Here is a 12,736-nt window from a genome sequence, read left to right as displayed (position 1 = left end):
ATTCTTGGTTTATTTAGATTGTAACAAGTCCTATAGGATTAAATTAAAAAAAAAAAAACCCCTTGGGTAATAAATCAACTTGAAAATCTATACTTAGAAAAAAAATAAGGACTTAAAATTTTTTTCCCCCCAAGAGCAAAATACTCTCTGGATTTTATATGGGGAAAGACTCTAAATCCCTTGGTGTAACAGAGAATATTCTTCAAAGATGCCTTAAAAAATAATCATTTGTTTATAAAGCATAAATTCAACAACTAAAATTACAAAATTAAATAAGTTATATCATCACAAGTATCCTAGCTAAACTAATATCTATTCCTACCAAATTAACTTTATTCAATAACTTCCTCCAACTATCCTAGGTGCCAGTTTTGAAGGGCAGGATTGAGTTTGTGATTGGTCAAAGCCAAAATTAATGATGGCTGACTTGTACCCATGCAATTTGCATCCCAAGGAAATAAGTCTCCCATGTGACTTGACTTGTGGTAATGGTAAAGATGGAGGTGGCTTAAATGACATTGCAGATAATGTTTAAAACAAAAAAGAACAAACATCCCTTCTCATCTTTTTGCAATGCGCCTTGTCTGAGGTTTTTGTTGTACATGGGGAAAGGTATGTGGGGTTCAGCGCCCATGTGGGTGGGTCACCTTGTTGCACAGGCACAACTTCTTTTTTCCTTTTGCACTTAGATGTAAGGAGTGTGTGGGGAGAGTTAGAGATTAGTGTTGGTAGCTTGAGCAGTGCGGCTTAGCCTTGGGAAGTGCATGAGAGTTATGTGGTGGGTGAGATAGGTGTGTAGGGTTAGGATGAGTAGGGGTTAGTGTTAAGGTTAGGTTATTATTAATGTTAGGAGTAGTTTTAGCTTAGTGTAGGTTTAGTTAAATTAGGAATTTTTAGTGTTTTTGTTTAAGCCTTGTTTTAAAGTAAAGTTTAGTTGTATAGGGGTTAGTTAGTAATATCAATTAAGTTGTTAGTTTTATAAATGAAGTGTTAGCATTGGTTAGATATTAGAATTTGTTTGTAGTATCATTTAGATTTGTAGTGAGTTTTTAGGGGCATTAAAATATTAAGTGTGTGTTAATTTAATCTTAGTATATAGTACTTTTAATTAATTTGGTATGTTTTTAATTAGCTTTTTTTAAAGTAAAGATTAATTAATAAGAATTAGTTTAGTTTTAGTGTTAAGTTTTGTAGTTAGTATGTTTTAGGAAATTTTTTTTTAGCTAGTTTAATGTTTTATGATTAAATAATTATATTGTTTTAATGAGTATTTATCTTTAGATTAGATCAAGTAGAGTTAGTTAAAATTTTAGTCATTAATTATAGTAGATTATTATTTAAGTTAGTGGCATTAATGTTTTTATTTATATATTTGGTTTTCTTATTTTAGTTATATTATTATCTTAATTAGAAATGTTTGTTTATGAATCATAGATGAATTTTATGAGAAACATTACTTTAGTGAGTGTGCTCTTTTATTTAACATTTCGAATAATTAGTTTGATATTACTTAATTGAACATTCTAATCAATTAGTTATAATGTTAATTGATACTTTGCCTAGTAAATTTATTATTGATCAAAGTTAATAGGACTTACATTTACTGTAAATTATGTTCTACTATTGTTATAAGGATGCAATGTTTAAAGAGTTATTAAAAATCTTTAAAGTGTTAGGTATCTTAATTAATTAAAATTAATTTCTTAATTTAATTAATCAATTCAACAATGAATGTTTAAGCTTATCAATCTTTTCCTACATGATGTCTTTAAAACTGAGTCATAATCTAAATGTTCTGATAGGAGATCTTGTATCCGCCTTACAGTGTACCTATATCTTTAGCTATGAATTTTTTTATCAAACTTAGTGAATTTAGTTATCAAACTAAAATAAAAATAAAAATTGTGTGTGTTTCTGCCGGTATTTTTGGGCATGAGACAGACTGAGCATGAATTCATTCTCTCATCACTCTTTGGCAGCCAAAAACTTCCATAGAGCAAAAATTTCTTAGCTTGCCAAGATTTATGTTAATTTGATATTAATTTAAAATGGTATGCCAAGTGTGATAGATGATTCATTGTATTATACAGATTTTATTTTGCATCCATGTATTTTATTTCTCATAATAATTTATAATTATGTATATTTATATGCATAGGAAAATCTGGTAGAATATGAAGATAGTGAGGAAGAAGGAGAATTTGCCCAAAAAGATAGCCTTCAAATTCACCAAGTATTACCTCTAAGACAAATTGAAAATGGAAAATTTGTTCCTAGAATTACATATGAAGATTTTTATACAAATGCAAACCAAGTCACTTTTTTCTTTGTTCTCTTTTATATTGTATAATGCAGTTTTATAGAGGTATTTTTTGAGATCGTAAGAATTTGAGCAATGTGTTTTAGAGATAGGGTGGGTTCCATTGTATGGAGGACTTATTAGGTTCAATTCTCAAGTTTATGACTCAATTCTCAGGAAGAGCTTAAAAATGCAGTGCAATGTGCAATGGGTTGCCTTGTGGGAATTGCCCAGGTTCTATTATTATGAAACTTGTGTGAACAAATATGAAATAGAAAATGTTTTAATTGTTAGGTTTCTTGGGATTTTATCAAATGAAGGGAGAATTGAGCATGCAAGAGAATAATAAGCTCTAGCTACAATTTTTGGAGTATTAACCTAATTATGGCATGGGGGCCTTTTAAAATTAATTTAGCTTAGAGAAGTTAAGAGTCTTAAACATTTTATGTCCCATCACACCAATTTTCACAAATTTCACATAAATAAAATAGTTGAAGCCTTATCATTGGACAATTATCGTCGCCATTGTGTGGAAGGGATTTTAGGAACATCTTGCTGGTAAACTAATCCAATGATACATCAAATTAGATTTTAAGCCTTATCATTAGAAAATTAGATAATGATCATCACAAAAATTTATTGTGAACATATTTAAACTTTGGATTTAGATTTTATCGTGATCATTATAAAATAATCAAATAATGTATTTCATGTGTTTAATTTCACCATGGTAATTAATATTATTATTAATGTAATTAGTATTAAAATGTAAAAGGTGAAATTAATTAACATGTTAAAGGTGAAATTAAACACATGAAAATACTCTTGACAATGTAGGGAGATCAAATGTAACATTCATTAATACACAAAGCCTAACCAAGTGCATTCTATTCCAAATGTGCAAGATTAGAGTAGTTCACTAGTTGGAATGCACATAATAAAAGGACATATGCATATAGATAAGGGTTATGCATAGCAAGATTAGATGTATGCATGGGAAAATAACCATATGTGTAGTTCTATCTAGTTTGAGGTGCAAAATACATAAATCTAAGTACTGATATTAATGTGTAACTTATATCTACACCAAGGAGTACCAAATAAACTAAATCAAGGTGAATTATACTTAATTACATCTATAAATATTATATAAACATAATTTGGTAATTAGAATTACAATATGGGTATATAATTAGCAAAGAGAGAGGAAGAGAGAGAAAGGGAAGAAATAATGATCCATTTCAGACAAAGTCTCTCAATAAAGTTCATCATCTATGCATTGGTCCCTAATATTTGTTGGTCATGTCACCTGACCATGTGGAACCCACATGCTCACCCTACCATGCTTGCAGAGATAGTTTCATAACCTAAATAAGGAATAAATCACATAAGGGAATATAGGTATGCACCCATGCCAATTAATAAAATCAATGAAAATAGTCAATAACATATGGAGAATACTCAAGACTTGACAAACACCCATAATGCAATACCAATGCAATAAAATCATAGTACACTAGGGTTACTACTCAGTACTATAAATGGTTCGGTGTAGCGAATAAAAAATGGAGTTTCATGAAAAGAATGTGGAGGACCATGTAGCATTAATTCAATGATCTTCTTTAAATAATTATTAGAATCATTATATATCTTCAATCAACTTATAGAAAGAGATAGATACCATCCCTCAATTGAAGTTACTAGATGACTAGGAGCAATACCTTTGATCAATGTCCTCAAGTTTGCATACATTGACTTACATTGAATCAATGTCCTTAGATTAGTCATATTAATTCTTATTAATTTTTTTACTCGATATATTTATTTAATTTTTACTTCATTTAGACTTCTAACTTATCATGATGAACCATATGTATTCTAGACTAGCATGGAGGGATACTCCACTCCATTACCCAAACACCAACCAAGATCATCTTATTATCAAAAAAAGGCACAAATAAAAATAATACAATAATCATAAAGATACGAAAGACTCAAAAGTCATTAAAATATTATGAAGCATAGTTCTCAACCTAGAGTATGCATCACTTGGATCCTATCGTAAAAATTACTCTATCATGATAAAGATGAGGTCTTAAATTCCATATGTCCATAATTCAAATGTGATCTCAACTCAAGAAAAAAAACTTTCAAAACAAAAGGAAAATACAACAATTGATAATAGAAACAAGGTCAAAAGGGCTTAAAGGTTAAGCTACCACCACAATACTAGAAGAACTCAAGTGGTCACATACCAAGAGTACAAGAACCTCAAGATCCCATCAAGTATAAATATCTCAACTATGATAAAGGTTTTTATTCCAAACACATGCATTAGTCAATCTAATTTGAACTGAATGTGGTCATAAATAAATCCAAGAACACAAGGCAATAAGATAAGATAGTTCACAGAATAATATATTAACCTTATTGCCAAGAGTATGGATCCCAATATGATCCATGGTAATTAATATTATTTAAATGTATGTACATTTAAAAACATATAAATAAACTAATAAATTAAGATTTATGACCCTGTACAGTAAACTAACAAATTTAAATTTATTCAAATTATTATAAAGTAAATCTCAAAGGTTAGTTCTACCATGATGTACACTTATAACGTGTAATATCTTCTCATGATCTTCATTGTCTAGTCTCCACTTGCAAGTACATGCTTAAGTTTGACTGGATGTAGAAAAAGCCCGATAGTAATGACTAGGTGGTTGTATTGTAAAGCCTTGTTGTCAAGTTGATAATCAACAAAGTGTATTCCACGTTGGACTATTTTGTCTTGCTTCAAATATGTTCCCTCTATCACAATAGAACCTGCACCACAAATTTAAATATTTTAAAATTTGATAGATATAAAGTTACCTAGATATATATACATATACACACATATATATATATACATATATATATATATATACATACATACATATATATGTGTATTTATGTATGTATATATATGTATATATATGTAAATGTATATATATACATATATATACATATATATATATATATATGTATGTATATATATATATATGTATGTATATATATACATATATATACATATATATGTACATATGTATATATGTATATATGTACGTGCACACATGTATGTATAATACCTCTGGGGAACAACATTCCATCACTTTCTTCAGGATCATATAACTTTGTCCTCTCTATAGTACATCACAATAAATAATAAGTGGCACCTTCATGATTTCTAGGCTCAACAATCACTGCAAAGACATCTCCTACATAACAAGTATACAAACATGTGTACAATACATATAAGATAATTCAAATTGATAATTAAATAACAAGTTGAAATTAACTGACAAGTTGGGATTAATTTTTATGATACTTACCCACTTTTACCAATCCAGAGATATGATTATAATCATAAGAAATCAATGGAATATCATCAAAATTTTCATCATCTTTATCAAATGTATTGGTAACATCAAGTAGTATTGAAATCCATGCACCTGTATATCCACGTGTTTGATTGATGCATTCTTGATAGTCTTCATCAATGCAATTGTCACAAAAACATGAGTATTCTCTTGTCTTCAATGCCCAATTGCAATTATCTGTACTCATGACCGAATGTAAGGAATGTATCTTTTCTATCCTCTTGCAACCATGCTTGTTTTTTCTATTAACACTTGAAAGTTCATTAAATTGAAAATATGGACAAATTAAATTTAAACTTCAATGAATTGAAAGATAAAACTTAACAATACAATTTTATAACTTAATTTCATAAAATTTAAATAGATGTACACATCCATATCTATTATCTCCCAAAAGACTCTATATGGTACCTGTCGACTCATTGTTGATGATGTCCCAAACTCGTCTAATGCAAAATGTGTCTTACACCATTCAAAAACATCATGTGCATCATTTACATGAACTCCCTGATAATTCATTTCATACTTTTGCAGAGCATGTTTGATGCAAGCTCTAGCACCATGATGTTCACCTTTTCCATGGCCACTCTCATAGAAATTCCATATGTGTTTTATATTCTCATTGCAATGATATCTACATAATGCATAAAATGATCTAGATGATTTTTACTGTGCAGCACATCCATTAGACCAAACATAATGTTTATCAACATTTATGTCTCTTTCTTTCAAATAAGAAAAGAACACATTGAAGCAATATTCTACATAGTGAATCTCATGTTGTTTATCATCACTTATATAAAAATGATATTCCTTTTTAATTACTCTTGCTTGAACTGTACTCTGAACACCATCCAAATCTAACTGCACATGTCTATAACAAACATGTACCATAATAGTGACCTGCTTAGAAATGTAATAATCTGATTGAATTGCTTTCTGATGAACAAAGGAATAGTTCTCTACAAAATCAACAATTGATACAATCACTAGTAGAATTTTGTCAAATAAATGACTATGTGACTAAAATATTTAGTCACAAGACTAAAAAGTTCAGCCACATGACTAAAAGTGATCAAATTCTAGTAATGTTTTATAATTTATAGGTATAAGTGACTAAATAAATGAATAATTTGGTCATAAAATAAAATCACAAGGATAGACAAAGATAAGTGACTAAATAATTGCTCACTAATAAGTAGTCACCCAAAAAAAGGACTAAATGAATGATCAATGAATTTTTCATCATATTAATACATTCAATGCACTCTTTAGTTTTTTAATAGCTTTATTACTCACTGGTGGTTTTTTTCCTATCAATACATCATTATCATTTAACTTCCTTGAATGTCCTCTCAACTGAAATTGAACTAAAAAAAAGTCAAAATCACCCCAATTGACACTCAAACTCCTCAAAATCATTATATTACAACAATATTTGCCTCAAATTTATTATCTAAATTATATTTTTAGGATTCATTTTAATTTCCTTTTAGGTGATATATTCCTAAAAATGTATAGTTTTCTTAAAAAATAGTATATAGATAATTAATCTATGTAAGAAATGAAGTAATATATTAATTTTGATAAATAGATTGTAAGCATGAATATAATATAATCAATATACTGAATGTTAATTATGGATATCAAATGTTAAAAAAGGTTACTAATGTGATGACTAATTATGAGAGAAAATTAAGAAGATTTAGTTCTCTTTACTCTTAATTGAATGTTAGTGATTTGATGTGGTTTTTGCTCTAGAATTTAGTACAAGAACTTTAACTTTATCTATACAAGCTTGTGGCTTTAGATAAGTTTCACATATATACAATCTAGCTAATAGAAAATTTCTCTTAGGTCAACCCTTTAAAAAATGACTAGTTTTCTAGTCTTACTAAATGTTCATTTTAGTATGAATACATAGATTGAAATAGAATTTAGCAATCCAATATCCCATAATTGTCTAGTATTACTTAGTTCCAATTGTATTTAATTGAAATTATTCATAAAGAAAAGTAGCACATTACATTTTAATGGTATTCTTTACATTATTTTCTTTTTGAATTTTGAATATCATATACTTAAACATCAATATCTATCCATAAGATTGTGTTCACAAGACTATTTTGTTTTTCTAAATAAAATTAGAATTATTTATCCTTCTTGATTTTAAATGTAAATAAATGTGACCTTAATATCTACATTATTATGTCCATTGTATACAATGATATACCTATAAAAGCTAATCAATGGAAGTTATATTACAATGATATGTTTTCCAATTACAAATAATTAATATGATTTTAAAATATAATTTTTAATTGTAAAATTTAGATTTTTTTATTTTGAAAAATTAAAAATTGAAATATTTATTTTATATTGGCACTCTAAATTAAGAAATGAGACATTTTTTATGAAGGAATTTGTAAATAGGAATATTTTATTATTATTTTTAATTAAATAAACTAGTTGAATCAAAAGTTGATGTATATAATTCCTTTTAAAAAAAATTCAAAATCATATCTATCTATGATTTCATTCATTTATAAAGCCATATTTTACAAATAGAAATGTCTATCTTTTTCATAGACTTTTCAGTTTTTATTGAATACATCCATATGTGAGGCCTCGCCCCAACCCATCCTAGCATCGATGATACATTATTATTTAGATACTCATGACTCGATATGTCAGAACATTATTTGGTGCACTGAACATTAGTATGCTATTTATGATGTGTAATGCTTTACTTTAGTTATTTGATTTCGTCATTTAATGCTTTATGAACATGTTTAATGATGAAGTAAATGAATGCAAAATTAACACTTTGATTTTTCCAATTTTAATGAATAGAATGAGGTAAACAATTGATTTGTAGAAAAATGGATGTTTTAATTTACATGAATTTCTTGATACATATTCTTACATATATATACATGTGTTTCTTGAACTACTGATGTGTGCAATGAGTGTGCAGGAAATTTAGCCGAGAAACCCCATGGAAAGATGAAACTAAACCCCTTGTTAATTTCTGCTATCTTTGCATTATTTTTTTTGAAGGTTGTTAATTGGTCTTAAAATTATCCTAGCTTTTTTTGGGTTCTATTAAGTCTTTAAGGCCTAAAAATATTAAATTTAAGTACCCTAGGGGTAAGGGTATGGGTGGGGAATACTTTCCACCCCTTTAGCCTCCTTGGTTGACTTTTAGGGTCACTAAAAAACCCTACTTTTGGTTGATTACAAAAATTGATTGTCTCTTTACTTGAGTTGGTGACCCAAAACTCCATCTTGAGGTTACTTGAAGTCTAGTTGAGTTAAGGATCATAGTTAGAGGAATTTTGGAGGAATTTTGGGGTTGTTACCCAATCTCTAGTTTTGGAGAAAGTTTGGAAGATTGAAGGAAGAAAAGGAAAAGCTCTTCTCAACTTACCATTTTACCACAACTTTTTGTGAAGGTAGGAGTTCTTCACTCTTTTGAATTTGTTTCCTCATGGTTTTCATGCTTGAATCATGCATATGGCATGGTGTGGTTCTTTGTATTGCTTGCTTGTGTGTTGGGGTTGATTTGGAGGGATCTTAACTTGTTTTTATTTTGATGTTATTCTTATGCTTGCCTTGATGTTTTGTTTTTGAGGGAATTTCATGAGGATTTTTTTGGCATCACTCACCCTTGGATAGGGAAGAAGTGGCCATGTTTTGGGGAAGGGCCTTAGTTGGACCTCAATAGTGTAGAGTCTCCTCTCATGGTGAGAGGAGGGAAAGAGGGTAGGGTGTATGGGCCTCTACTTGTCATCCCATAACTTGTATGAAAATTTGAATTCTTGAAGAAGGGAAGGAATGAATACCCTTGTTATATTGGCTCCGAAAGGGCATTTGTAGAAAAATGGAAGTTCTTGAATGTTGGCCTTGAAAGGGCTATGTTATGGTATGGTGATTGACATCTCCTATTGAGAAAATCCACCTCCCCCCTATTTTGGTTCAATGTTGAACCTATTGTGCAAAATTGGGTTGGGAATGCATGCTTGAATGGTTCATCTTATTATGTTGTTTTGCCTCCATGTTGGTTTTTGTCTTTCCCATGGTTCCCTTGATACATTGAAGACATTGGAAAAGATCTCTTGTGAAAGCCCTAGAAGATATTTCAATTGAATTGTAACATTATGTAAAAATGTATTTAAACTTTGATGTATTTGGCAAGGAGATTAGGTTTTCTTACTGGTTCTTTTCCTATGGAGCCTTGTACCAGGTTGAATAATAGAGAAAGAAAAAAAAGATTGTGAGAACCTCCTTGCATTGCTCTTATGTGATTTCAAATTATGTATTTGGATGTGAGAAAATAGATCTACGGATAATGCCTTCAAATTATGAACTCTCAAGTTTTCAATGATGTTAAGGAAAAGGAATTTTGTTACGTTGAAGTTTTCAATTCAATGTTATATGCATTAGGAGAAAGTAAATAATCCTAAATTGAAGAAAACAAACTTGCCACCTTCCTCGATAAATTATGTAAATGGCAAAACCAACTAGACACTAAAATCTTTATATACCTCATTGTATTCAAAAAAATAAATAAAGGAAACTACACTTAAAAATAAAGGGGAAACAAAAAAAAAAATGTACACCTACAGGAGCACTTTGCTCTTTGGAATTTGCATGAGCATACAATTTTAGTTCATTGTGCAACAGAGAATATCCTACATTGATTCCTTTTAAGAAAGTTCTTGCTAAATTCTTTAAGAAATAAAGAAAATAAATTTTGGGTTAAGTAAAATTCTTAAATGCATAACAATGTATATTTAATATAGCAATCTACATAAGGCATCACCAATAAAACTTTATGTCTTTAATCCTTGTTCCCCCACTATCCTAGGCGTCAATTTTGATAAGACAGGCTTGAGTGTTGTTATAGACAACCCAAAGGCTTTAATGGAAAAACAACTCCAACTCCCCCATGTGCTCATTTCTCCTACCTAGGTGTTTTCCCATCCACCAAAGTCTGGAGAGAATGTTTCCCCCTGACGTGACTCAAGTGGTCTGTCCTATGGTAGAGGTTCCAGCAATTTTGAATCTTTGGGAGGGCAGATGTTGATTTGGGGCATTAATGCCCAAACATTAACTTGCACCTTGACTTTTAAACCAAACCCACCCTCTATTTTAGTGAGCCCACCTTGGACTAACATGTGCAGTGACTGAAAGGGGCCACATCTGCCAAGGTATGCCCAGTCAGTGCTTGGACAACACACTATACACTTGGGTAGCATATGATGTGACCTTAGGGTAGTATGTTATGTTGTGTAGTATAGTGGTTAGTAATAATTAGTATGTAGTCTAGGTTAATATAGTTTGTTTGGTTAGTTTTAGATTGGTTAATATTTCAAATTAAGAGTACCATTAAATTTATAATTAGATTAGTGGTTGTTTGATGTTATTAGGAAGTAGTAAAATATTTATATATTATTGTAGATGTTAGTATAGAATAGTAACTTAGTTGTTACATTGTTAATTAGTTCTAATTTAAAAAGTTTTAAATTTGAAATTTGTATATTTTAATTAAAATAATTTTGGTGTTTTATTAACCAATTTTATACTATTGTGAGTTAATTAGATTAGTCTTAATATTGACATTTTAATGATGAACTTAAATTTTATAATAGTTTAAAATAGAGTTTAGAATTGCTTAACAATTTAATTGAAATAAGTCTAGTCTTCAATTTTAATTGTAAATGATAAATTAATAAATTAGATTTTTATAAGTATGTTAGAGAAAATTTTAAATTTAAATGTAGATAGTATAATTGATGATAGAGTTTACTTCTATTGTATGTGTATATCTAAGGTGAATTAGATTTTAGATTAGAATTCTAAAATGTAGTTAGCATGCGTTGATTAGTTGAATTTAATTGATCTTCTAGAGTTTCAAATTCTCTTAATGTTTAATGATTTAAATTGTAATGTTGATCAAGTTATTAAGTTAATAGAAGGGACTAGTTAATTAGTTCATTATAAGGTTAGTGGTATTTGATCATAATTAAATTGATGCTAAACAAGTTGTGTTATTAAGAGATAGATGTCATTTTAGTTAGTAGGTCATTTTGACGTATTGAATAAGTTGTGTTAATCTATTGTCATCCTTAGGAGGTAATATTTTAAGGAATTATTAAAACAAATTGATGGAATAGGACTTTAGTTAAATGGATTAGTTGTTTAATTTAATTAATTGATTTATTAAGAAATTTTTAGTTCACCCAAATAATCCCTTTTACAAAATGTTCAAACTTTTTTATATCAATGGTGAACTTGCATCTAGTTTCAAAGTACCTATGGGTATCTAAATTCAAAACTACTCAAACAATCAATTCCATTATAGTTAAACATTTAAAATCTTTTATGACCATATTTTCTTATTGAATCATAGTTCTTATTTATTTATTTATTTTTTTAAAAAAAGTGTGTGTGTTTTACCCATATATTTTTGGGCATGACACCATAAAAAATTTTTTTTTAAAGAAACTTATGTGTTTGAATAGAAATTTGTAATTTTTATGAAGTTCTAATTGAAATATAGATATTATTAACATAATATTGATAAAAATACCATATAGATACTTTCAATTTTTAAGGTATTAAAAACTCAAATAGAAATATAATTAAAAAACTATTATAATAAATTTTAAAATTAATTATATGTTCAGATGATGACCCATAATATCTACTTTAGAGTTGTGATAAATTTTACAAAAATAAGGAATTGAATTACAAATCATAGAGCTCGAAGGGCATATTAGGGTTTCAAGATATTAGCTTAGCAACTGCAAACAAAGGAAAAAAATTAGTGGTCAAATCTATGGACGATCAGAATGAAAGGGTATTGTGCCACTAAAAGCAGCAATTTTGATCTGGATCAACCAATGGGATTTAGTTTGAACAAAATTGTAAGTTGTCTGCACATCATTGGCCTTGTTTTGAAATAATTTTAGTCAAATGTAAATTTTTCCAACAAATTTGAAGGTCC

This window comes from Cupressus sempervirens, chromosome 8, assembly GCF_028749045.1.
Source record: "Cupressus sempervirens isolate cs-2001-9-10 chromosome 8, ASM2874904v1, whole genome shotgun sequence".
Taxonomy (NCBI): Eukaryota; Viridiplantae; Streptophyta; class Pinopsida; order Cupressales; family Cupressaceae; genus Cupressus; species Cupressus sempervirens.
Note: the sequence above shows the minus strand (reverse complement) of the source record.